At 50.5% G+C, this 26853-nt stretch overlaps 1 protein-coding gene across 2 annotated transcripts in view; it reads right to left on the bottom strand.

The window, feature by feature from the left end:
* Positions 1–26612, bottom strand: part of EPHB1 (EPH receptor B1) — a 474027-nt gene extending 447415 nt beyond the window's left edge. For both annotated transcript variants that reach the window (XM_035704776.2, XM_035704777.2), the window contains exon 1: positions 26444–26612. The gene's annotated coding sequence lies outside the window, so the exon portion shown is untranslated. The remainder of the gene's footprint in view (positions 1–26443) is intronic.
* Between the last annotated feature and the right edge of the window lie 241 nt (positions 26613–26853).

Here is a 26853-nt window from a genome sequence, read left to right as displayed (position 1 = left end):
ATGTTGTCCCAGGGCCCACTGAATGGGAGCTGTCTCCTGACCTCTGGCACCCAGAGGACAGAGCTTACCACCACTCCCCACTCACTCCCAGGCTCTGCAGTGGCGGAGTGAGGCTCTCTGTTCCTGCTGTTAGTCGATGCTTTATTTGGCATGTATTTGGTGAGCACCTGTGGCATGCTGGGCACCAAGGCTGGGCGCTGGAGAAGCAACAAGAAGACAAAGTCCCTGTTCTCATGGATGTTAAATTGTAGGGGTGACAATCATCCCCCCGAGAAACGAAACAATACCAAGTAAGATCATCTCAGAGATATCAACTAAGATTCATGTAGAAAGTAAAACACTGCATGATAGAGGGGTGCCTTTGGTGGGATGAGGAGCATGACTTCACCCAGGGCCACTGGGGGGAGGGAGGGGCATGTATGAGGACATAACATTAATCAAGTAAACACAAATGCCAGAGGCCAGGGGAGGACAGTGGGGCTGAAGTCTAGTAAGTGAGGAGCAAATAGCTAAAAGTGTAGGACATGAGGTTGGAAAGATGGGCAGGGTTCATTTGTATGGGGCCCTCTCTCTTCTGGGTTATGCTCTAAAATGGCACTCATGAAGCTGTTTGCTGGGGGATCTGCTTGGGACTGGGGTAACATGGCAGGTGCACTTGAGTTTTCCCCCACACCTACCCATAACAACAGCAGTGCCCGGAACTTAATGCTCAAAATAGACTTGGCCTCTACGAGTGCTGTTTTTCCTGAGCTTAGGGAGTGGCTTGAGTGGCCTCCAAAATTCCTCCCAGCCAGACCACTCCAAAAGAGACTGGCCCCTGCAGGAAAGGAGCCCACTACATTGCCCACCTCTAAATGATGGCTGGGTCTCCTTGTCTTTTCTGAGGCCTGGCCTCATTTCTGAGTGCTGGTGGCAGCAAACGGGAGCAGGATCCTGCAAACTGGGGGTGGGGACAAGAATGAGGAAGCAGCTGTATCTGCTGTCCCCCTGGGACACCCTGTAGCCCTGCTGTCTCTAAGCACGTGGGTGGGAGGCTGGGGCTGGCAAGCATGATTCAGAGGGGTCTGGGCACCTCTGGGCACACCTTGGGGTATGTGAAAGAGGCCACAGCCTATGCCCATGCTTTGGAATCTAGAAAGCCCTTCCCAGGAGAGAGGTTCACTGACCACAGTGCCTTGGTAGCACTAGCCCAGTTAGCGATCTCCACCTACCAGAAGCCAAATTCCCTTCTCCTCATCCCAAAAGGCTGCAAGCAGCATAAACTGAGTCACAGTCAAGCCGAGTTCCTGGAAACAACTCTCAGCTTCTGAGATGACCAAGCTCTCTGCTCCCTCTTGGGAACAACTCCACAAGGAAATGCTTGCAGTTGGCAGATGAGCCCAAGGGCTATCTTGGAATGTCATGGAGAAGAGGTGAGAGCCCCCCACTGTGGGGCTACAGAGAACCCATGTGTGCACTTGGCAGGGGTATGATGAGAAAAACCTAGGCAAGAGAGCACCCTGCATCCAAAGCCAAGAGCAGCTCTGAATGGAAATTTCCAAACCATGAGGGAGATAATAGGGAGTGGAAAGGGAGAAGCAAATGGAAGATAGGAGAGAAGTGTGGGAAAGAGAAGAGGAGAGAAGAAAAAACAGAAAAGTGAGAAGTTAAAGAGAAGCCTTGCTTGGCTCTCTGTCAAGTGGTCTCCCTCAAAGCTACTGGCACCCGTACAAGGTGTCCACAAGCCAAGTGTCTCCCTCACAGCCATTACAGTCCCCCATTATGGCCAGCTAACAGAAATCAATCTTCTTAATGCTGCCTCGAACAGAGAGGGAGGCCAGCCAAGTCTGGCAAGAGGATCCAGCCGTGCATCAGCTGCACCGGGTGTCTGGCATGAAAGGGTCAGGTTTCTCCCATCCACCTCCTCTCCTGGCACCGAAACAGCACAATGCCCACAGTGCCTGCAGGGGAGAAGGCAGTGGGGTGGCCAAGACTGATGTTTCAGATGGGCCTGGCCGGGATGCCTCCGCTCAGCGTGCCTATGTCTGCTTCTGTCCCGCCCACCTTGGATGGCTGGATCCACTTTCCTGCACAAAGATGTCTGCAACTCGATCTCACCAGCATGCTTGCAAATAACCCTCAGCCCTGTAACTTGTTCCCCTCTAAGTCAGGGATCCAGAATGCATATGGATTTAAGAATATCCTCTAAGAAAATTCTGGGTATTCCTCAAGTGTCAGTGAACAGCTACTAGAAAATGAAGTCTCCCGGATCTGGTGCCTTGTGAGGGTGGAGATGGACATGGATTGCTCTTCACTAGCCCTTCAGGCAGTCCACCTCCATTCGGCCTGGAGGAAAGACAGAGAAGGTCCTCTTGGCCAGATTCGGGGATCTAGTAGAGTTAATGGTGTGGAAGCAGGAGGCTGGGTTTTCCTGCCTTTAGAACTTTAGCCCACTGTGAGCCTCAGTGCCCAGGAACGGAAGTGAGGATGTTGACTCCCTTTGTTAGCATCTGTCCAAATATATTCCTAAAATTGCTTTCTGGGCAACATGGATTGATAATTTTGTATCAGGTTTGGGGATGGTTACTAAGGGAATGGAGAGGAAAGTGTTTGGTATGTAGATCTTATCATTGTTTTCCAAATTAGCATCAACACAAGCTGTAACTTCGAAAGACTTGGAAGCTAATTAGCCCATGTACCAGTAAGACAAAACAGACACAAGAGGAGATTTCAAGAGTGGGTGACAACACTATTATTTAACTATTTATAGTTTTCCTTTGCCATTTGATAAGAAGAAGGTGGATGCTAAGAGGGAGAATGGCAAAGACCCTGTCGGTAGAAAGATCAATTCCATCACCTCCCATCCACTTCGCTACACCTAAGCAGTGATTGCATCTGGAAGGGGAAAACGTAGAAGCATCTTGAATGGTGCTTGATGACAAACTAGCATAACACCCCAAAATCACGGGGGGAAGAGAATTAAATTCTGAAATCAGAGATGAGGATGAGAGGTACCACCAAGTCCTGAGAATAGAATCAGGTTAGTGGAAAAGAAATGAAAGATGAGTAGAAAGGATTGTGATGCTTCTGAAGTATTTGCAATTCTTTAATTTCCACTCTAAGTAATGCAGCTTTGATGTGCAATCTTTTTTTCTAAAACCAGTTCACATGTAACAACTCTAAGACCTATTTTCATTTTCTAGAAAAAGAGCATAACTTTGTGAAAAGAGTTTGTTAGGATGCAGTGATCCCCAAACTCCCATGCACTGAGATATCAGTCTCTGAGGATTCTATTTTAAAAGATTTTGAGTTCCACTATTGAATCTCCCGACTGGATGGGTCTAGAGGGAAACTGGTAGTATGAATGGTCACTTGTTTTTCCAGATTTCTTTTTTTTTTTAAGATTTTATTTATTTATTCATGAGAGACACAGAGAAAGAGAGGCAGAGACACAGGCAGAGGGAGAAGCAGGCTCCCTGTGAGGAGCCCAATGTAAGACTCGATCCCAGGATCCCAGGATCATGCCCTGAGCTGAAGACAGACGCTCAACCACTGAGCCACCCAGGCGCCCCTTCAGGAGATTCCAATGGGCAGCCAGATTTGAGAACTGTGGTTTGGGTCTCTCTGTTATCCACCCTCCAGGGAGGCCTGATTATTTGGACTACAAAGACAAGGACCCATCTCACACTTGAGGCAGCTTACCTTACTGCAGAAAGCCTCCACATGAGAAGAAGAGAAACCTTGACATGCTGGCCCTGCACATCAGTGAAATGACAGGAAAGAAGCTCAAAGGCACGATAGAGGAGCTGACGTATTACATCTCACCTATATCTCAGAAATACACCAATTTGTACTCCACAAACCAGGGCTGAAGACATGATGTTAAGAGGGAACAGAGGTAAATGTAGGCTCTCCTGCCTCCACATCTCATCTCCGCCTCTTTTGGGTAAACACAGAGCAGATTAGAGGTCAGAAGACCGCTCAGAGGATGACACCAGGACCTAAGTTGGCCATACTCTTCCAAAAGCTGACCCCCGGCTGCCCCCCACAACTCCCTGAGGCCCCGTATGGTCCAGCTTTGGGGTTACTCCTCTGGTGGAGAATCACTTACATCAGGATTTTTCAGAGTATATTATTAACCATCCATCCAGTCAGGAAAAATTTATTCAGCTTCAATAATGTGCCAGGCACCTGAGTGACAACTCTCTCATGTACGTTACAGTCATTGGCAGAACTGTTAACAATTACAAATGTCCAGGCTGTGCCCTAGAAATGTTTAATAAATTGGTTTCATGTAGGGTCTAGGCAACTATAATCTTGAAAGCATCTCGGGTGATCCTGATGCGTGGCCAGGGGGGAGACTGCCGTCCTGGAGCTACATTTGTGGCCCTCACACACTGCCAGCATCAGGATCACCTGGAGGGTGATTGCTAACACAGACTTCTGCCTTCACCCAACACTTCCTGACTCAGCAGTCCCGAGGCAGAACCCAGAAATTGCTTTCTGAAAGTTCCCAGGGGATGCTTACCCTGCTGGTCCAGAACCACACTCAGAACTGCTGAGGTACTTAGTGCCTGCATCTCAAGAAACCCATAGTAGGGGGGCGCCTGGGTGGCTCAGTGGTTGAGCATCTGCCTTTGGCTCAGGGCATGATCCTGGGGTCCTGAGATTGAGTCCCACATCAGGCTCCTCATGGGGAACCTGCTTCTCCCACTGCCTATGTCTCTGTCTCTCTCTGCGTGTGTCTCATGAATGGGTAAAGTCGAAAGAAAAAGAAAGAAAAGAAGAGAAAGAAAGAAAGAAAGAAAGAAAGAAAGAAAGAAAGAAAGAAAGAAAGAAAGAAAGAAAGAAAGAAAGAAGAGCCTGTATCCAGGGTCCACCCGAAGCCTTGCCTCCCTTCCCACAGAGCCACCCAAAGCTATTCTACTTTGTGAATAAGCCCAAGACTCCTGCCCGACTTCTGTTCCTTCCTTATCAAAGCAGGCCCTCCAGCCAGGCCAGGGCCCTCCGGTAAGATAAGAAAGGGACAGGGGGGCTGTACTCCCTGCTGGGGGCTCTGGGGAAGAATCTCTCCCAAGTGCAGTCAGGTTGTTCCCAGAATCCAGTTACTTGAACTCAGAAGACTAAGGTCCCCATTTCTTTGCTGGCTCTCTACCTGGGCTCTTCCGAATTAGTGCCCAGAACCCAGTCTGGTCCTTGCACGTGGCCCTTCTCAGAGCCAGCAATAGCATATCATTCCTTCTCATGCCTGGAATCTTCCTGCACCCTCCTCTGCTTTTAAGGGCTCATGTGATGACACGGAGCCCATCTGGGCAGCCGAGGGTAAGCACCTTGCCTTAAAGCCAGCTGACTGGCAACCGAATGCATCTTCAAGGTCCCCACACAGGGATCCCTGTGGCTCAGCGGTTTAGCTCCTGCCTTCGGCCCAGGGCGTGATCCTGGAGTTCTGGGATCGATTCCTGCATAGGGCTCCCTGCGTGGAGCCTGCTTCTCCCTCTGCCTGTGTCTCTGCCTCTCTCTCTCTCTCTGTGTCTCTCATGAATAAATAAATAAAATCTTAAAAAAAGAAAAGTCCCCACACAGCAGTACCTAAGATTAGTGTTTGACTGAATAACCAGGGTGCAGGAGTTTTGAGACGCATCTTTAGACATGTGCCTTCCCCAGGACACTACCTGTTTTCATGCTTCCCCATGAGCTAGGACTCAGAGAAGCTACTCTTTCCTAGTGTCATGCGTGCAAGCAGTCAGTCCCTGGACACGTTGGATCCCAGGGTTTCCAGCACCCAGCTCCCTCCCAGAATTAGGAAGGGATGCCAATGCCAACTGAGAAGAGAGAGGGGTTCTCAGAGCCTTCTGGCACCATGAAGAGGAAGGGAGGGAAAAGGCCTCTGGTCACTATTAAAGCCTTTCATTGCCTTAATTAGAGCTCCAGTAACTGTGAAGCAAGGCTTGCAAAATGAAGATCCGTAGGCAAAGTCTGCAGCAGGACAAACACAGTCCTTGTTCCTGGGAAACTCGGGTCTGACTAGCTAGAGATAATCTTCAATAATGGGGTAGCATGTTACAGACAACCTTCTGACTCATGCCCTTCCATCCATTGGCCACACCCCAGCCACTGAAGGATTATCCAACATGCAAATCTGATCACGTTCCTTCCTGTTGCTCATCCTCCCATGGCTCTCCATTTGATGCCAAAGATTCCAAGCTCCTGGAGTATGTAAAAGGCTCCCTGGTCTGACCCTGGTGGTTCCTGCAGTCTCATCACTCCCGGCCTCACACTATGTCCTGCCTCAGGGTTCTAAGCTACTCAGCACATTGTGACTTCCCATATCGCCAGATCGTTGCTCTGGATGACTCTGCCTAGAGTATCTTTTCCCCCTAGTCTTTGGAGGATCATTAATCACCCAACACTCAACTCAAATGTCTGCTCCTTCAAGAAGGATCTTCTCCCCCCAGGGCTAGGCCAGATGAGGCACCCCTGAATGCTGATTATCCAGTTATGCATCTATCTCCTCCCCTAGACAAAGAGCTCCCTGAACTAGCATGCTGCCTGGCAAAGGATAGACACTCAAAGATGTTGTCTTACAAGCAACAAGAATAATGTCTTTGGCAAGAACTTAGAGTACTCAGACCTGGGTGAGGACACCCGAAGTTGCAGTGGAATAATCAGTGTGCAGGTCAGGAAAGAATGAGAACAGGGCCCAGTCTGCAGGCCGTGTTGCTTCACCTCCAGGGCCCATTGCAAAATGAAAATGCAGGGTCCCTTGTTAAGATTTATTAAAAATAAATGTAAACTTCATAGGTCACATGCCCATGAAGTCCAGCCCGCCAGCCTGCCATCTTGACATGCACTGAAGAGTGGAGCCAGGAGGGCCAGAACACGTGCCTTCCATTTCCCCAAAACCCTCAGGCCTGTTTTTAAGTGACTATCAAGTTAACCTTCAGATGCAGTCTTTTAATTGAAGGGGGAACATCATTCAGCCTCCTCTTTGGCCAAGAGGAGGAATGCCACATGCATTACAAGTCAGTCATATGGTGTTGCATGTCCATGTCAATAGCTGGGCACCTGGATACCTGAAACCCCATTTTTCCCCACCCAGGGGTTGAAAAGGCCATGTTACACCAGTGTGCACATGTCCACAGCCAGCCTCTCCCCACAGTTGAGCCCATAGGGCCACTGGCAGCAAGATGGAGCCAAATGGCAGAGCTGGGATGCAGAACAGATTGGTCCCCAGGGCACAGCACAGTCTTTGTGGGTAGGATAGGCATCCCTGGGGCAGGGCAGGCCCCACAGAGCACCCATCAGCCCCAGGCACACAACCAGTGATGGGACAACCACTGAGGGACGAAGAGCTACAAAGAACAGAGATCTCTCAAGAGAGAGATCTAACGTGCTACTGGATAGGGGTGGAGAAGCTCTTGCTGGATGCCATGGAGTGAAACTGCGGATTGTGGGAAAACTGGAAGTCCAAGCAGCCAGAGAGCTAGAAAACCATGAGGACAAGTTTCTCCCTCGGTGCCTCTGAGACATCTTCCTGCATCTTCTCTCTGACCAGCACCTCCCCACCATGTGGTTTCTGCTCCCACATGACTCAGACTGCACAAAGCCCTGTGGCCGTGCCAGCCTCACTGTCCCCGCACTATGGCTCTGCTCCTCCAGCTGCTATGCTCAGGGCCCAATCCTTTGTGTGTTCCCACATTCTCAAGGGAGGAGTCTGAATTGGCCTGACATGAACTCAGGCACAGAGGCCCACATCGCTGGCCCAAGAGTGACAGAAGATATAGCCCCCAACCAGGCCCACTCAGCCTCCACTGGGGATGTGCATAGGGCAGGCAAGAAGGACCCTCTCTAGTACCAGACAGAGCAGTCCTTGCAGGGTTGCCCTGGTGGCAAAAGGTCCAGGCAGATAGGATGGCAGCTCTACAGGAACGCTGGGACAGTCTTCATGCTGGAGGGGACAGGCTCCCAAGAATCCGAGGAAGGGCTTCCAATCAGAACCAGAACTGTGTACAAGAAAAGACAGAGCAAGACTTGACTCATAGTCACAGACACTCTGCTGCTTCCCAGAGGGCTGCTCATATCTGCATCTCTGACCCTCTCCAGAGTTGTCAGGAGAAGAAAATCGTGGAAGATGTAGATCCTAATAGAGAGAGAGAGAGAGAGAGAGAGAGCATCTAGCACCCTGATCTCAAGTACTTTTACAGTATGAGTATATTCAACCCCAGCTGTCCAGAACATTTCATGAACCAGAATACCCTTTCTTTCCATACAAGTTGATCAAGTTGATTCTATTGTTGGTATATATTAATAAATATATTTAAAAGTCATGGGGAGTCAGGCTCAGCCAATACTTTCAACATCTGACCTCTGTGACTATGACTCCAAGACCTTACCTCAATGTAAAGACAGCTAATCCTGAGAACAAAACTATGCACAGAAATGTTGTTAAAGACATCCTTCACACTGGCCAAAGCAATTTCTTGAAAAGGCAAGTAGGTCACATTACCATTTTGTTTAAATTCCTTCACTTGTTTGCTTACTCAATAAATGTGTTTTCTGAGAAATGGTCCTGTGATGTGGTTGTGGTAGGATCAAATCCAGATGCCCTAGTACAACTTACATAGCTCCTACCCAGCTTCTTCCAGCTTCTCTAGTCAAGTAATTCTCAAACTTGAGCAGCATCAGCTTAAAACTGAGATGGCTGGACCTCATCCCCAAAGTTTCTGACTCAAAAGGTCTATGAAGGGGCTTGAGAAGTTGTATTTGCAACAAGTTCCCAAGTGATGCTGCTGCTGCTGGTGGTCTGAGGACTACTTGGGGAGCCGCTGCCCTAGCTTCACCTTGTTACCATGGCCAATGCCAGCCTCCAGCCTTTCTCCCTACTCCCCGTCCTGCTCTCATACACAGAAATTTCCCCACTACTACTGAACTTCTTCCAATTTCCAGGTCATACCATACCATAACTCTCCACAGATCTTTATACATGCTCTCTCCTTTACCTAGAACACAACCCCTCTCCAAATTCTTCTATCTCACTCCTATCTCTGTTGGAAGATCCAGCATAGATGTCACTTCCCCCAGGAAGCCTTACATGACTACTCTCCTCCCCCTTATTCGCTACTCCCACATCAGACTGGGCTGGGCCTCCTGCTCTGAGCTTCAAGAGCAGCCTGCACTTTCCCTCCTACAGCCCTGACTCCTGAATCATCAGAGCTGGTCTGGTTCATTCTCTGTGACGGCAGAGTCAGATCCATCCCAGTCACTATTTCATCCCCAAAGCCTGGCTAGTGAGCAATGGGTGCTCAATAAGTGTTTGTTGAATGAATGAACATGAACTTCGTCATTGTCTTATGGAGATATTAGCCTACATTCATATTAGACAGGGTTTTAAATACCTTACACCTGCACTACCACAGTGGTTCTCAAGGTTTTATTCTCACCAGTAACATCAACATTGCCTGGGAACCTCTCAGAAATGCACATTCTCAGGCCCTACCCCCAACCCACTGAGTCAGAAGCACTTGGGTAGAGCCCAGCAATCTGGTTTTAATAAATCTCTGGGTGGTTCTGGTTCCTGCTCAAGTTTCCAAGCTTGGAGGAAAGATGATGGCTCTGTCAGGTGAATAATTTGGAGATTGAATAAAAAAGCAACAACCAAGAAACCAGGTGAGCTGAAGGCTAGTTTTGTGGCAGGAGTAAGAAGCAGTGCTGTTGAGGAGGTGTTCTGTTCACTGGCGGGTTTGGGGGAGCGAGGCCTTTCCAAATTCTGCAAGCCACCCCCTCGTGAGGAGTAAGCATCGTAGGCAGGAGAGGTGAGACCTGCAGAAATGACACGCAAGTGGCCACCAGCACCTTGGGGCCCATGAGGAGGCTCCAGGCTCGGGGTGGGGCCACAGACGGGTTAGGAATGCCAAAGAATCAGACTGGGACAAATGAAGCAGGTTAGTACTGCCCAACGAGGCAAAGACTGTCACATACTCTCCCTTTGAAGTCAGGGTAAAAGAGGCGAGGCGCTGTGATCCAGGGGACAGCAGAACACCAGTGTCCCTGGAAGGCTTTGGAAAGAGGAACCCCAACCTGAACGTGCAGGGCTTTCTCTGAAGTCCCACCAGAAAGTGTTTGCCTTCCTCTAAAGATGAGGCATCTGCAAACTCGTGCCACTTGGCATTGAAGCAAAATGGAAATAAGAGGCTTGCTTGGTGAACCATGACTAGTGGCAGGCTCGAGCTCTACCAAACGCCGCTCAGTGGTCCATCCCTGCACAGCTCGTGCTCAGATACTCTTCACATGCCAGCAGAACATACTCTACACAGTCGGCGAAGCCAGCCCTGGGCTGCCCTTCTGACCCTGGAAGAAAACAGAGGAGGCATGGATCTGCAGTCCTCGTCAGAGGACTACCCTACCTTTGTGGTGTTAACCCCAAGAAATGAGCAGGGAGGAGTGGAACACCCCAACCCCACCAAAAGCAGATTCGCCACATGAAGCCAGAAAAGCGTTCACTGGGTCACTAAGAAGGGGACCTTATTTAAAATGATCGCTTAGGCTAAATTAGGCCAGAGGTCAGGATGAGGAACACCAACGTCATCTCAGATATCTGGTGGAGACACTTGATTCACAGCAGAAACCAGTCGTTCTGAAAAGAATATGTGCATTTGATGTAAATATCCCTCCAACACATAGCTCACCGTGTGAGTTCAGCAAGTGACTTAGACCCTCTGATCCTCAGGGTTATCTCAAAACAAATAAAAATATCTCCTAAGCAGGTTGTTTTAGAACTAAACAAGCTGCCATAATATCTCTCATAGACACCTAATAAATCTTAGAGGTACTGATCTCACACCTCTCGTTACGGAGTCCCGGCCTGTCCGATTCCTGTTTCATAAAAGGAAGACAAAATGGAACACCCCAATGTTGCCCTGAACTATAGAAAAGCCACAGTTTATAATGAGCCTTGTAAATTACTTTTAAAAATTAACGATAGAAGTGTTCTTGCCCTTTAATTTGGTTTGGCCAACTGCCTTTGCCTTCTTCACAGTTAGAAATGTTATAAATACATCGCCCTACAAGTTGCCTGGTGAGCTTTCTGGGACCTGCCCCACCCTCACCCCCCAACCTCAGGAGGAACTTCTCATCCCCACTTATTCACTGAGTCCTAAAATTTTAGCTAGAAGTGTTTTTTGTTTACTTTTATTCTGTTTTGGTTTGACTGATGAAGTTCCCTGGATCACTTTGCCCATAAATTGGGTGGTTCATTAACAGAAACATAGTGTCTCCCAGTTCTGAAGGCTCAGTCTCTGAAATCAAGGTGTTGACAAGGTCTCACACACCGCTGGGGGCTGTGAGGACAGGATCTCTCCATGGCTGTGGACGCCCTCTTCTCCCTGTGTCTGTCCATCTCCCTCCTGGGCAAATTGTCCCTCCTTTTTTTTTATTTTTTACTTTATTTTTTTATTTTAATTTTTTTTATTTTTTATTTATTTATGATAGTCACAGAGAGAGAGAGAGAGAGAGAGAGGCAGAGACATAGGCAGAGGGAGAAGCAGGCTCCATGCACCGGGAGCCCGATGTGGGATTCGATCCCGGGTCTCCAGGATCGCGCCCTGGGCCAAAGGCAGGCGCCAAACAGCTGCGCCACCCAGGGATCCCCAAATTGCCCCTCCTTACAAGGACGCCAGTCATATGGAATTAGAAGCCACCCTTCATTTTAGCTTGGCTACTTCTATAATTACTCCATCTCCAAATAAGGCCACATTTTGAGGTCTTGAGGGTCATAACTTCAACATGAATTTTGGGGGAACACAATTCAATCCCTAACATCCAACAACCTCACTCACGCGTATTTGTGCCAAATAGGGGATGAGAGAGCCACGTTACCTGGGCCCAGCTCCCCCAGAGAATGGCACATTTCCACAGTGGAGGGGAGAAATTTGCATTCATGATATGAAACTCACCTTCAGTAATGCCCACCTCATGGCAGCTAAGTAGGAAGGCACGCACTCAGTCTTGGTCTCTCTGACGGATTCCCTTTGGGCCCACCAACGTGTTTAGAGACTGGGCCTGTAGGGCTAGGCCTACGTTCACGGCTGTATTAACCATCCGGCAGGCAAGGACCTTCCCCACAGTGGCATTGATGCGTCTGCTGGTCCCACACATCATAACTATATAACCAAGGGGTTGATATCAAGGTTTCTCACTTCTCATCCTGCCCAACTAGCTACAAAATGTGGCAACTCTGTTAAATCTCAGGACGGAAACCGCTGGAAGATTTTGCTCCTATAGGAACAATAAAGAGCAGGCAAGAGGGATCCCTGGGTGGCGCAGCGGTTTGGTGCCTGCCTTTGGCCCAGGGCGCGATCCTGGAGACCCGAGATTGAATCCCACGTCGGGCCCCCGGTGCATGGAGCCTGCTTCTCCCTCTGCCTGTGTCTCTGTCTCTGTCTCTCTCTCTCTATCATAAATAAATAAAAATTTAAAAAAAATTAAAAAAAAAAAAAAAGAGCAGGCAAGAGAGGATCCTACAGGGTTTCGCTTCCTTTTCAGGTTTAAGAGAAACTCTCAGAAGGTGGTCTACCTCAGGGACAAAGGAGGAGGACAAGGGAGGGGCTCAGGCACATCCTAGGATTCACACAGAGAAGAAAAATGAAAGGTGGAGACGAAGAGGCACATCTCAGCAAGCTGTTCACCTCCCTCAGAGCCAGCATTCCTGAAGCACTCCTGAGGGGCCAGGTGGACCGGGCCTGGTGGCGGCCAGGCCCCTGCCCTGAGCGTGTCGCTCCCTCACTGCCCAGGGTGGAAGGCAGTGGCTTTGCTGACAGCTTCTCTGCCAACGCACGGGCTCCCTCTTGCCCTTTCAGACAGAATGAGTGGTCCTCAGTTCAGCGTTGTGGTGAATCCAGGAGCACGTCCTCAGAGCCAGCCTCTCTGAAGGCTGCACAATGCCAAGGGAGCCTCCTGGAGGGAGTCCAAGTCCTGACCTTGCCCTTCCGGCTGCGGCAGGCCTTTCCACCCCGGTCCTCTCCCGGCCTCACTCGTGTTCCATATTCATGCATATGAAAATTAAAAGCCCTGAGATTTAATTAGGGGGACGTCCTGGGAGAACGAATGGGCAGAGCTTGGTGGTCAGCCAAGGGAGGCTTGCAGACTCAGGGGTGGGGCTTTCTGAACATTTCCACGGAAGAGGACAGCATGTGCAGACCAATCACCCCAGTGACCACGGAGGCTGGTTCCAGTCCTTCCTCCCACCCAAAGCTGAAGCTCTTTTGCGTGAGAAGGTTATCATTTAAGAGTAAGAAAGACCCCTCAGCCTTTTTTTTAGCAACAGTCTTTTGAGCCACAAGTGTAGTCAATACAAAGAACTCCAAATCCAGGGAGGGGTCCTGGCCGGAGAATCCAGGAGAGGGTGCGGGGGAAGCGGGCCATGGGTTCTGAGGCACAAAGCAGGCATGAGCCTCTGTCATCCTGCAGCAGCACCTTACAACCAAGAGAGAAGCTTCTTATCTTGATGAAGTCCCAATAGTTCATTTTTGCTTTTGTTTCTCTTGCCTTCGTGGATGTATCTTGCAAGAAGTTACTGTGGCCGAGTTCAAAAAGGGTGTTGCCTGTGTTCTTCTCTAGGATTTTGATGGAATCTTGTCTCACATTTAGATCTTTCATCCATTTTGAGTTTCTCTTTGTGTATGGTGAAAGAGAGTGGTCTAGTTTCATTCTTCTGCATGTGGATGTCCAATTTTCCCAGCACCATTTATTGAAGAGACTGTCTTTCTTCCAGTGGATAGTCTTTCTTCCTTTGTCGAATATTAGTTGACCATAAAGTTGAGGGTCCACTTCTGGATACTCTATTCTGTTCCATTGATCTATGTGTCTGTTTTCGTGCCAGTACCACACTGTCTTGATGACCATAGCTTTGAAAGAAAGAAAGAAAGAAAGAAAGAAAGAAAGAAAGAAAGAAAGAAAGAAAGAAAGAAAGAAAGAAAGAAGAAAGAAAAGAAAACAAAACATCGCCCCTTCTAAGTCTCCAAGTATGGATATGGAAGCTATTTGCATTAAATTCTGGGCTCCTCTCAATCCCAGATCCCAAAGCATTTCTAGCTCTGGCTTGGCTACTCACTATATGACCTCAAGCAAGCTTCTCTGGTCTCCACCTCTAGGCATTATTAGGAAAATTGAATGAGCCCATGATAATGCATTAACACCATCCCCAGCAGATGGTGGGGATAGATGCTAGCCCTTTCACTGTTTGTATTTATCCCTCTCCCCATAACCCTAGGTCAGGCCCCTGCTCTACAGATATACCAGACAGACATTGAACAGGAACAAGGGTGGTGACTTTTCCTTGGACCAGTCTCTTGACCTGTTTCCTCATCTGAAGAATGCAGGTGAGGATTACTGTCTGCTGCTCTGGGCACCAAAATGACACCAGGAAGAGGGATGTGCTCTGGGATCTGTGATGGTGCAGGTGAATATTTTCACACTTGATTCAAGGATGCATTCCCTAGGGCAACCCGGGTGGCTCAGCGTTAGCGCAGCCTTCAGCCCAGAGCGTGGTCCTGGAGTCTCAGATCGAGTCCCACAAAGGGCTCCCTGCGAGGAGCCTGCTTCTCCCTCTGCCTGTGTCTCTGCCTCTCTTTCTCTCTGTATCTCCCATGAATAAATAAATAAAATCTTCAAAAAAAAAAAAAAGAATGCATTCCCTAGAGTCAGACTCATCATGCATTCTAATTGTCTTTTAAGCAATTGCTTAACCTCTCTGTGTGCCAGTTTTTCATCTACAAAACAGGAACAATAAAGGCAAACATTGTGTAGATTACTGCAAAGATGAAAAAGGAGATGCCACAATTTCGTTTCTTGGGATGGGAACTTTTAAGGTCTACTGTCTTAGCAACTTCCAAACACATAACACAGTATTATTAACTATAGTTGCCATGCTATGCATTACACCCCCCAGGACTTATTTATTCTATAACTGGAAGTTTATTCCTTTTGGCCACCTTCACTTTTTCCAAAGAGAAATCTGTAATTATGTGTGGTCATCGATGTTAACCAGACTTATTGTGGGGATCATTTTGCAATATATACAAATATGGAATAATTACATTGTGTACCTGAAACTAACATAATGTTATATGTGAATTATATCTCAATAGAAAAAAAATCATATGTGTACTCTACAAGGGATTTAAAAAGAAGTTATGTGCTAAATGCTTAGAAGAGTGCCTGGCACATTGTAAACCTTTGTTAGTCTTATTATTGCGTTGCAGATTTTGTCTTTATTGTTATCAATAGTAGCACATGCAATAATTGTAGCTGTATTTCCTGCTTTAGGGTTGCTTGTCCTAAAAGGCTCTCATGCTTATACAGCAGTACCAGAGGCCCAAACCCCTATATAAAAGTCTGAACATTGGGAAGGTGACTTGGTTTCCCTTCCTCCCATGGTAGCCATCCCTTGAACCAGGGGTTCTTTCCACACCACAGTCCTACGAGTCAGGCTTTATTGGTTTCACGTTTTAAAATCCAGGTGTTACAAGTCAGTGTCAGATCCTGCCTGTTTCCTGTTCATTTGGATTTGTTTCCTGTTATTGGGACCGGAATGGTCTCATGTAACAGCACGAGAGGGGAATGAGGTTTTCCTTGCCAGGAAAAGCCACTGGGTGATGGTACTGGAGACAAAAGTATGTCCTCTGTACAGGGCCAGTTCCCAGTTCTTGCAGAAACACTGAGGAGCTGACAAGGTGAGGCTCTGAATCCTCAGAAGTCACAGGCCCCAGGCAAAGAGGGCTGCTCTTCTAATGGGGAAGGCAGACCCATTTGGTCAGAGACTCATGTTTCCTAAAGCTGCTAAAAAAATGACCACAAACTTAGTGGCTTAAAATAACACTAATTTACTACCTCGTGGTTCTGGAGATCAAGAGTCTCAAATGAAGGTGTCTGCAGGGTACATTCCTTCTATAAGTTCTAGGGGAACTGTTTTCTTGCCTCTTCCAGCTTCTCGTGGCTCTGGGTATTCCATGGCTTGTGGCCATATCATTCCAGTCTCTGACTCTACCTTCATGTGAACTCCCCCACACCCTTCTCTCTGTGTCTTTTCCTCTTCTGCCTTTTATGGGGACACTTGTCATTTGATTTAGGGCCCAGATGGTTAATCTAAGATGATCTCACTTCAAGATCCTTAATGTAATTACATCTACAAAAACTTTTTCCAAAAAGGGTCACATTCCTAGGTACTGGGGGTTAGGACTTGGATATAACTTTTGGGGGTTACCATTCAACCCATTACAGAAGGAATTGTTGGATACCCAAATTAATGGACAGAGTATGTATCTGTTCCTTAATAACGAGAACCCCATCCCATGGGGAGGTACACATGGGGATGGTCTGTAGGCCAGAAGGACCCTAAAGCAACTCCAGCTTGACCCTAAAGCTAGAGCTTAGTCCCCAGAGAAGTGGATGACAAAACAACATATGCCCTGGGTTTGAGTGTGCATAAAACATCAGGGGAATGGAGCAGCTGGTGGTTTGGGTGACAAAGAGCAAGAAAGGAGATAGTACCCAGGGAGTGGTCCCAGGCTGGCTCAAGGAGCTGCATTCACACCCAGCAGGGCCATGTAGGGTCTAGAGTGTGGCTGCATTGGAACAAGTAGGGCCAGAGCCCAGCTGGGGGGCGCTGCTGAGAGGCAGGCAGCTGGGAACCTGCAGCCAGAATCTTCCAGCTGAAAGAGCCCATCAGGGTGACTGGCACAGCCTCACCTGATAGATGAGGAAACAGTGGCCCAGGGAGAGACAAAACCTGCTCCCCTCTCCCCGAGCTACAATGGTCAGTGGTGCAGCTACGGGTACGGCCCTGGCTCTTTGCTCCTGGCCCAGGATCTTTCCTCTGCATAGAAAGTGTCTCCTGTGTTCTGGGGAGTCACAATCATGTGATCATATTACCCAGAGAGTCATCAGGCCCTATGCGTGGTAGAGAACATGATAGACAGGATCAGAGTCAAGTGCAGAGTTCAAGGGCTCCCTAAAATAAAGCTAAGCAGAAATGTGAATAATCAGTGGGTGGTGAAAAATTGATTTAATGCAGTCTTCTAATGGATGCTGTCGTTCCTTTTGGCAAGAATCTCTTGAAATATGTCTGTTGGAACCAAGGCTTCAGGTAGGGGGTACATTCCGTGGGAAGACTCTAAAAGGCAGGGGAGAGAAAGAGGAAGAGGAGAGAGCGAGGGTTGAGAAGACAAGCTGGGGAGGGTCAGAGATGCAGCAGGGCTGGTGTGAGGCTCCCATGAGGGGCAGACAGTGAATACAGTAGAGAGAAGGGGCAGGTGCAGGGCCATTGCCTTGCCCTGCCCTACACCTGACCTCAGGGGCCCTGCAGTGTCCGGGCTCTCTGGAGAGCTCCAGGGAGATGCTTACTCTGTGTGGTCGTCAGACCACACAAGCAGTGACATAAGCAGTGTCGAGGGTAGAGAAGGGTACAAATAGCCCGGGTCCAGACACCTGCAGACATGCGGCGAAGCCTTCGGGCTCCCATGGACGGTGCAGTAAGGGTGGGCTGGGGCCCATCTCACCCAGCTCTCAAGGAGGCCCCGCTAACACCCAGATCACGTCTTTACCCCCAGTAGCAGCCCATCAAGGGTTGATAATCGAGAACAGCTACGATCAAGGGTGACTTTGGCACAGACAGGTTGTGCTCATAAACGTTTTTTGCTGTTCCGTCTCTACACACAGCACTGAGATGGATGCTCTCCCTGGCCCCCATCCCAGCGTAGGCTCAGGTGGTGAGTCACACATGGGGACGCATGCACACTCACGTACAGGTTCGCCCCGCCCCCGGCCCCCACAACCTCCCTGCTCTCCTAGCCCCTCACCTGGGCGCAGGGCTGAAGCCCTCACATCAACCCCTCCTCTCACCTGGTGCCAAAGCCCCTTCTGCCCCTTCCCTCCCTGCTCAGTCCATCTGCTCACTTCTGCACCCCCAAACCCGCTTCCTCTGACTCCTCCACCAAAGCCTACACGTCTATCATTGTCCCATCAATCTTGCAAACTGGTCCTTCCCTGATCTTTGACCCCCATATGACCATCCACTGCTCCGCCTCCCTTCACTGCCAGTGGGTCCCCTTCACATCCTCAGCACCCAGACTGCCTTCAGCTTCCCCCCAGATGCACCCTTCCCACAGGCACCCCCAGTCCTTTCTGCTCTCTCCAGTCTGGGATCCTCTAGGCCCTGCTGACACAGGTGACCATGGAAGGTCCCATCCTTGTCCCAGGGACTCTCTGCCATCCTGGTGCCATCCTCCCTCCTAGCGGCACCTCCTGTGCCTACCATCCCATCTCCCCACAATCTACTACACGCACGCATCCAACTTAAACTTGCTCATCACTCATCTCTTCCCTAATTGTGGACATTCTTCCTCTCTCTCTCTTTTTAAAAAGATTTTATTTATTTATTCATGAGAGATACAGACAGAGAGGCAGAGACACAGGCAGAGGGGGAAACAGCATCCCCAGGACCCCGGGATCACGACCTGAGCCAAAGGCAGACGCTCAACCACTGAGCCACCCAGGTGCCCACATTCTTCCTCTCTTGAGGACCTCAAATTTTTGAATAATTCTTGATTCCTCTTCCTATAACTGCCCTTAATATTCTGCTAATCACCAAATCCTGTGCATATTTAATAAATATCATTGAAGTGCTGATAAAACAACCTTGTGGTGGGCGCACAGAGTTCTGAGTTCTAGAACCAAGTCCAGCACCAGCTATGGAACTCTGTGCATCTCAGTGCGCTTATCTGAGAAGTGAGGCTGTGGACTAGAAGAGCTTGGACTCTGGCAAACACCACTGCTCACCCGCCCATTATCCAGTCTCGTTGTGCTCCTTGGCAAAATCTGGATTCTGTCCTGTGTAGTAACGTGCTCCCTGGGTGGCCAGTCTTGGCCTAAGGGTGACACGTGCTGCATCCTGCAGGTCCTTCTGGTCCCAGAGTCATCACCAGCTGAGGGTAAGCAGCCAAGACTCCATGCAAAAATCGCAAAAGGAAAGGTATCTGACTGCTTGATGTCTCCATGGAAAGAGAGTGGTCTATGTTCAGGGGCTCAGAACCTGGGAGCTAGACAGACCCTGAGGTCCACAGGGTCCCAACTCCAGTTCTACTCAGAGACCCAGATATGAGAGTCTCTCTGCTGTTGAGTGACCTCTGGGCCCATATGGAAGTTTCTCCTACCAGTCCTCCTGGAACTGGAAGGACAGGGTGCAGGACAAGTCTTCAGACATGACTGTTGCTCTCTATCCCGTGTGTCTCCTTTTTTCCAGGTTTAGCTGGAACTTCAGCTGTCAGAATAGGACTGGTTTCCGGACCCCACATCATACTGGTCCTTGAAATGTACCAAACATTGCAGCCCTCCATCCCTGCACATGGTAGGACTTGACTTCCCACACCAGGCTCTTGATAAAGATCTTCTTCTTTACTATCTAGGGGCCTCCCTGACACTTTGCAGAGTGGTCAGTGCTAGGAGGAGGATTTCCCCGCTGTCCATGGACCATCCCTTTGGGAATGCTTAGTATACAGAGGCATGGGCCCTCTTCTCCTCTGATTTTAACCTGAATTCAGGAAAGCTAGAATGAAGAAATCCATCCAGACCAGGAACACTCAAAATACTCTTTGGAGTGCTGAGTGGAGACTTTCCCCTCTGCTGGGCAAATGCCCCACAAAGGGCTCAGTGACCATCAGGAGCTCCTCTGTCCATCCCTGCCTGCCACACCACCGATTCCAGCTTCCCAGCAGGACCACAAGCTCCTCCTGCCCCCTGTATGGGGCTTGGCCCAGCCAGGGACCACAGGTGCAAGCCTTTCTCCAAACCAGGGGCCACTCTTCCTGCACCATCACTCAGAGGCCAAGTGTGAATAGCACTTTGTGCTGTTGCATTAGCAACTGTTTATGGGACTTCACATTCAGGGGCGTGTGAAGCCCCCATTGCAGTTCTCACAGCTCTTTCTAGCATCAGACACTCAGAGAGCCAGGTGAGGGTTCAACTCCTTAGCAGCAGTACCCCAGCTGTGGGCGGTAGGGGGTTACCAAAGCTGAGGTGCCTCTCCGGGATCTTCTCCCCAAAGGGAGGCAAGCTGAAAAAGGGAGGGGGGAAGGAAGTTGATATTTGGTCACAGCCTCAGAAGAAGTACCTTGAGCATGTCTGGGAGAAGCTGTGCCATGTGGAGAGACCCTAGCCCCAGGCAGCGGGCACAGGAGGCTGAAGAAGGAGAGCGTGATCTCTCTCCCCACTTAGAGGCCAATCAGCCTTAGAGTAGCTCTGTGACGGCTCTTAAGCCAAATTGCTCTGTGCCTGCAGTGTGGTGGACCCCACTCCCTGTCTCCAGGGGAGCCCCCTGGAGATGCCTTCTGGAAGTCGAGGTGAGGGCTCAGTCGCCATTTGAGCACTCTCCACTAGAGGGCAGCTCTGGACAGGGTGGGAGCTCCCAGGGCCTCCAGGGCTCAGGGCTCTAGAAGGAGTTCCCACAGAGTGGAGGGTGAGGCATCCCCTCCACTGTAGTACATTCTGGGTCCTCCATAAACCAGCTCTTGGAGGCCACATGGCCCAGCACCCTCCAGTCTGAGGTCAGAACAAGCTGCCCTCATACTCAGTTTGCCCAAGAAGCCCCAGATGTCCTGGCCTCTTCCATGGTGAAGAGGGAGCCCAGGGTGCTGCTGAGATCTGAGAGGCATGTCAGAGCTGCCCAGGTGGCCCTGAATGTTCTTTCCAGCACTCACGAGAGGTTTGCTTCTCTCAGAACCACAGGGGAAGGAGGGATGGCTTTGCAGGGCTGAAATCTTGCTTATCCCTAGCTAAGAGTCATGTGGTAGCCCCTTTTAAGAAGACAAATAAAAATGTGACATGAGTCTGGGTGCTGGCTTAGCCAAGCTCCTAGAAGAAAGCCCAATTGCAGAACACACAAAATCAGGGCTGCCGTGGGCAGAAGAGGGTAAACAGAGTCCCATCCTCTGAGTATCCCATCTCCATTCCTGGCTTTGAGCCCTCACTGAAGTGCCTCTTGGAGAGGCTGAGTCTCAAGGATACAGTTTGAAAATCTGTAGGCAAGGCAGCCCGAGGCCTTGGGCGTGGTCATAAGCCCAGGCAGCCCCAGGTCAATGCACAAGGGAAAGTAACCTACTGCCTGATAAAGGGGAGGGGGCTAGGATGCAGGAGGAGGCCCTCCTCACATTGGGGACAGCCTTTCTGTTGACAGATGAGCTGTGTCATCCACAAAAACCCTGGGGAAAAACTGTGGCCTTCTGAGTAGATTCCTGATAGACAAAGAGGACAGCCCAGGGTCTCTGAGCCAGAGCCGCACGGCCCCTATGGCTGTCACAGGCTCAACCGGAGTCAGCCTGAGACACAAGGACTCCTTGAGGCCAACCTACAACTCCCCCTGCCTGGCCCAGCCCCATGTGTGCATGGCGTAGGATGCCAAGGCCAGCAGGAGCGTGCTTCAGCCTGGGAGGCAGAGGCCTTGCCTGGCAAGTCCTTTGGGCTCAGAGACACTGTTTCATCACATTTCCAGCAAAGACTGGAAGGAGCGTTTTACATTGTTCTAAGGGGCTCCCTAAAAAGGAAACGGATCTTAAAATACACGTAGAGGCACACCCAGAAACAATCCCCACACGTGCGTACATAGAAACCTCGCAGATACAATACGGGCACCGACACCTGTGTGCGGCTTAATACGTCCGTGGCCCACAATACGGTGCCCGAGACGGTACTGCAAGGTGCTCGGGTGGGGGTCCCCGGGCCAAGAGCAATCCGTGGCTGTCTAGCTCTGTGTCCTCAGGTAAGTTAGTCCCCCTCTCTGAGCCTTTGCTTTCTCCTTTGTAAAAGTGCCTGTGTCCCTGCCACCTACGTCCAGGGAGCTGAGGGGGAAGCTGGCCTGCAGAGCCCTAGTTTGGGGTCTGTGCCTGACCCTGTGCGCGGACGCCCAGGGTGGCGGTGCGGAGTGGGGGGCTCTGGAAACCAGGGGGCACTCGCTCCCTGAGTGATGGAGCGTGGCCTGGGCGCCCATCGGTGACAACGAGGGTCCTCAGCAGAGTCCGGGCCCGCAGCCGGGACGGTCCCAGGCCGGGAGTGGGGCCCTGGTCACCGGTGGGCCGCGAAGCCCCGGGAGCGACCCGCAGGTCCCCGGGGAGGGGGCGCTGACTGCAGGGACACAAGGCGGGGAAGAGCCAGGATAAATATAGAGCAAGAGACACTGTAAATAGAGCGGTGACGGATGCAAAGGGGATGAGCAGAAACGGCCTGTAGGGAGAGCGGCCTCGGAAGGCCGGCCCAGCCAGCCAGCCACTGACACGGCGGACAGAGAGAAGGACCAGCGTCCGGGCCGTGGGCTCGAGTGGCCCACGTGAGGCGGGAACGGAGGATGGAAGCACGGCGTCCCCGCTGCCTGTGACCTCTGGGCCCGCTTCCTGGCCTGGACACCCCACGGGCCTTCCTCTCCTGGCCACGAGAGCCACTCCGAGCCCCGGCGGCGACGGTCACCGCGGGCGGGCGGGACGGGCAGGAGGGCGGGGGCTTCCACAGGCTCCGAACCCAGAGGCCCGGGCCACCGCCTAGGACCTTTGCTTGTCAGCCCTGCATTTTAATGGCTTTAATGAGACCCGGAGCAATTGCCTCCCTGCGGAAGGTGTTTTTCCTCTGTGATGCCTGGCCCTGTGACACTAGGCCTCTTCCCTGTCCTGGCCGCACCTCCTCTGGGGGGGAGCACCCTGGAAATTCTGTCTTCTTTTTAGGACTGTAATTAATGCCTTCCCAGGGGGATAAGCGAACGTGCTGGCCGTGTACCTAATCATCTGCCACCCAGAAGGGGAGTCGGCCGCTGCCCCCACTGTGGAATGGGGTGGGTGGAGGGGGGAGGTAGGAGGGTAAGGTGGCTTCGGCTCCCTGATGGGAGAACCGGGGTACGGGGGTCGTGTCGCATGCTCACGTCCGCTGGACTGTTTACCTCCAGCACTGGGCTCGTCGCAGTGATGGTCACACTGGGTGAGGGCCGCGTGGGGCTAGGTAGGGAGAGATGGGGGGGCTGCGTGACCAGGCCCACAGGGATCCCAGCGGTGGGGAAACACTGAGGCATGCGCAACCAGAGGGAAGGGAACCCCGAGAGACCCACCTTGTCTGTCTTAAATGTTATAGGCAAGAGAGTTTCATGATAGTTACAAACTGACCACTGAAAGTGACCCAACTTCAAGGAGACATAAACATGGTGCTAAGTGGTGACCTCAAGAAGATCTAAGTTCCTTGGTCAGTTTTCTATAAAAGATTGACCGTAAAAGTCCCCACTGGAGAACCATTCGGGACCCCTCTCACTCTGGAGAGATTTTTTCTTTCCTTTCCTTCTCACCTTCACGTAATAAACTTTCTTTTTTTTTTAATTTTATTTTTTTATTCATGAGAGACACAGAGAGAGAGACAGAGGCAGAGGGAAAAGCAGGCTCCATGCAGGGAGCCCGACGTGGGACTCGATCCCGGGTCTCCAGGATCAGGCCCTGGGCCGAAGGAGGCGCTAAAGCGCTGAGCCACCCGGGCTGCCCAACACGTAATAAACTTTCAGTTCACTTCACCTTTTTGTGTCCGTGGGATTCATTCTTCAACCAGATGAGACGAAATCCTGCAACATCTGGTACGGCCTCTGCTCTGACTGACCTTAAACTATGTCCCCTTGTGGTTTCTCCGGTTCCCATCTCCCTTTCTGAGCGTGTTTCTTGGTCTCTTTTACTGATTACTCTTTTTCCACTTGCCCATAAATGTCAGGGCTCCCCCGGTGCCACTCCAGCCCGTTCTTCTTCCCACTCTGAAGCCCTAACTTAGGAAACCCATTCACCCCCAGGACCCATTGCACAAGAACACCAGCCCCCAAGCCAGGCCCAGGGGGGCAGAGAGGAAAGACCGTCCCTGCACTCAAGGAGCTCAGTCTTCTAGGAGAGCAGCCAGAAACAAAGCAACCATAAAGTCGATGAGCTCAGTGCTTGTAGGATATGAGAAGGGCTGAGACAGCCAGCACTTTTGCCCTTATATGGAAAATGAAGATTTTTCAAAGGGGTGTTGGGGTGGTTAAGTAGTGGAAAGTGCTTGCAATGGTACCTGAGGAAACGGTCAGTGCTTAGCGAGTGAAGACGTGTATGATGGCCTGAGCCATTACTGAGACCCACGTCAGTGTCCAGCTCACACTCTTCCCTCTGGTTGCAGGTGAGCACAACCATCCCTCCCCACAGGCCAGTCCCTGTGGGCATCCAACAGGCACTGCAAATCTAACATCCCAATGGAACATCGCCCATGTCCTACTGCAGTCCTGTAGTGACGACACCACCATTCACCCATTGGTCCAGTTGCCTGAGCTACAACCCAGCCGCCATCTGCACTAGTAATGGTGTCCTGGAAATTCTAGCAGGGTTAGGCTGAGGCATGAGAACTCCTGAACTAAAAGTTAAAGATAAAAAGACAAGCATGGAATTCTCGTATAACCCATTCCCATGTATGCCATTCCACCTCATAGGTTAACACCCAAAATAGTTGCAAATGGATACTCAAACAAACGTTTGTATACAAATATTTTTAGCAGTACTATTCATGATAGTCAGAAGGTGGTAGCAACCCAAATGTTCCTCAGTGGATGATTGGATAAATGAAATGGGGTGTATCTATGCAATGGAGTACTAGTCAGCCACAGCAAGGAATGGAGTACTAGCACATGCTACTCGTGGAAGAGCCTGGAAATTCTGCTAAGCGAAAGAAGCCAGACACAGAAGGTTACACATTATATGCTGCCATTTACGTGAAATGTCCAGAGTAGGCAAATCCACAGTGATAGAAAGCACATTGGTGGTTGCCAGGGGTTGGAGAGGAGGGGAAATGAGAAGTAACTGCTTAATGGGTTCAGGGTTTTCTTTTGGAGTGGTGGAAACGTTCTGAAACCAGACAGAGGTTGTGGTTGCACAACATTATGAGTGTACTAAATGCCACTGAATTTTTCCCTTTTAAATGGTTAATTTTATGTTATGTGAATTTCACCTCATTTTTAAAGGAGCCTGCAAGTTTTTCCCTGGAGAATCTGTTGACCTTGAACATAGACCCTTTTCTGTTATGAGAATAGGAATGCCAGCACTTCCAGGTGAGAAAGGCTAGCAGTGTGAACACTCAATAGGGAACTTGGGGCCAAAGGATGGGGAACTGGCTTACAGAAAGCCTCTTTCTCCTCTACAACCCTCCTCAGATGAGCTGGCCTTCCCACAACTGCCCCCATGGGGAGGCTGTTGTCTTGTCAGTGTAGGACTGGTGCCCCTGGGACAGAGGGTGGGACGCAGGCACCAGCATTCAGGCCTGGCCTCAGCAGCCCAGGCACCCTGAGCAGCCTTGAAGCTATTTGAGCCTCAAAGCAGAAGGCAACTCCACCCCATCCCATGAGCTGCTGAGAGAGAAAGTCAGGGGAATCCTGCCGCTCTGGCCCTAGGACTGCTGGGGCTGGTCCTGCTCTGGAAGTTCCCGGGGTCAGGAGCAGGGAGGCTGCGCTCTGTGGGGCTGCTCCTCCAGAAGGTGCCCAAAGGGCCAGGACATTTCATAGCAGGGAGTGAAGGGCTCTGGCCGGAGCAGTGGGCCAAAATGCAGCTGGAGGCCCCTTCCCATCATGCCTTACAGCCATGGCCAATGACTGGCCTGGTCTTGGATAAGAATGCTCATTCTGGAATGAGTCCCAAAGGGCTCACACTGGGACAGTTGGCCAGGGGATGCTAATGCTGATTCGGTCTCTAGAGCACTGGGCTGGGGAAAGGAGCAACCCAGGTAAAGCAGATGAGATGGTAAGGTGTTATCTGGCTGCGTGGGGCACTTGCTTCCAAGTGCTCCTCCCTCCAAAGCCAAACCAGCCAGCAGAAGCTGGTAGCAAAGGCTGAATTAACTGTTGGGAGACTGGACCTATCACAGGGTACCTTGACCCATTAGCAGCTCGGGGGCCCCACCCCTCCACCAGCAAGGCCCAGGGCTAGACAGACAGGTCTGTCTGTCTGTCCTCTTGACTCTCCTCTGGCTGCCCAGTTTCCTGGCCTCTGGATTCCAGCTGGGGATCAATTTTCTGCTCACCTCTTATTTTGTGTTATCATCCCACTTTATCTTCCCTGTGCATTTTTCCTTTCTCTGAACAATTCCTCTTGCTCTTCTAACTTGGAGGGGAAGGAGGTAGAAGGAACAAAAGCGAAGGAGGAGGGTCTGTTGGCTTCTCCCTACAATTCCCCAGGTTGGACTCACAGACTCCCCTTCTGGAGATTTTGAGATAATGATAAGACCCACTTAGATTTTTATATTATTTTTTCTCCAAATGACTGCAGTCCTGTTGATTGTCCATTTCTCCCTCCCATCCCCCTCTCCCCATCTCTACACAACTGCTTTGGGCCCTTCCAGCCCATCCCTGAATCACTGGCAGCAGCCAGCAGCCGTCGGACCCACCTACCTCTCTGCTCCAGCTCGTCCCTCTGCAGGCCATCCCGGTGAACATCTGAGCACTTCACCTGCCTACTTCACAGTGTGGATCTGGACCACCAGCATTGGCATCCCCTGGGAACTGGTTAAAAAAGAAAAAAATGCAGGACCACATCTCAGGCCTATCGATTCAGCAACTCTCAGGGCAGGGTCCAACAATTTGTGTTTTAACAAGCTCTCCAAGTGTTTGTGATACTGCTGAAGTTGAAAACCACTGACCTACTTAAAAGCTTCAGTGGTTCCCACTGCCAGGCCCAGATTCCTTGGCATGACACCCAGAACCTCTGGGACCGACTCCCTGCCTATCTTCTGAATCCTGCCTCCTCCTCCCCAAACCTTACTGCCATCCCCACCCCCAGCACACCTTGCATCGACTTCTCC

The sequence above is a fragment of the Canis lupus genome, chromosome 23, assembly GCF_003254725.2.
Source record: "Canis lupus dingo isolate Sandy chromosome 23, ASM325472v2, whole genome shotgun sequence".
Lineage (NCBI taxonomy): Eukaryota > Metazoa > Chordata > Mammalia > Carnivora > Canidae > Canis > Canis lupus.
This window is presented reverse-complemented; position numbering and strand designations above follow the sequence as displayed.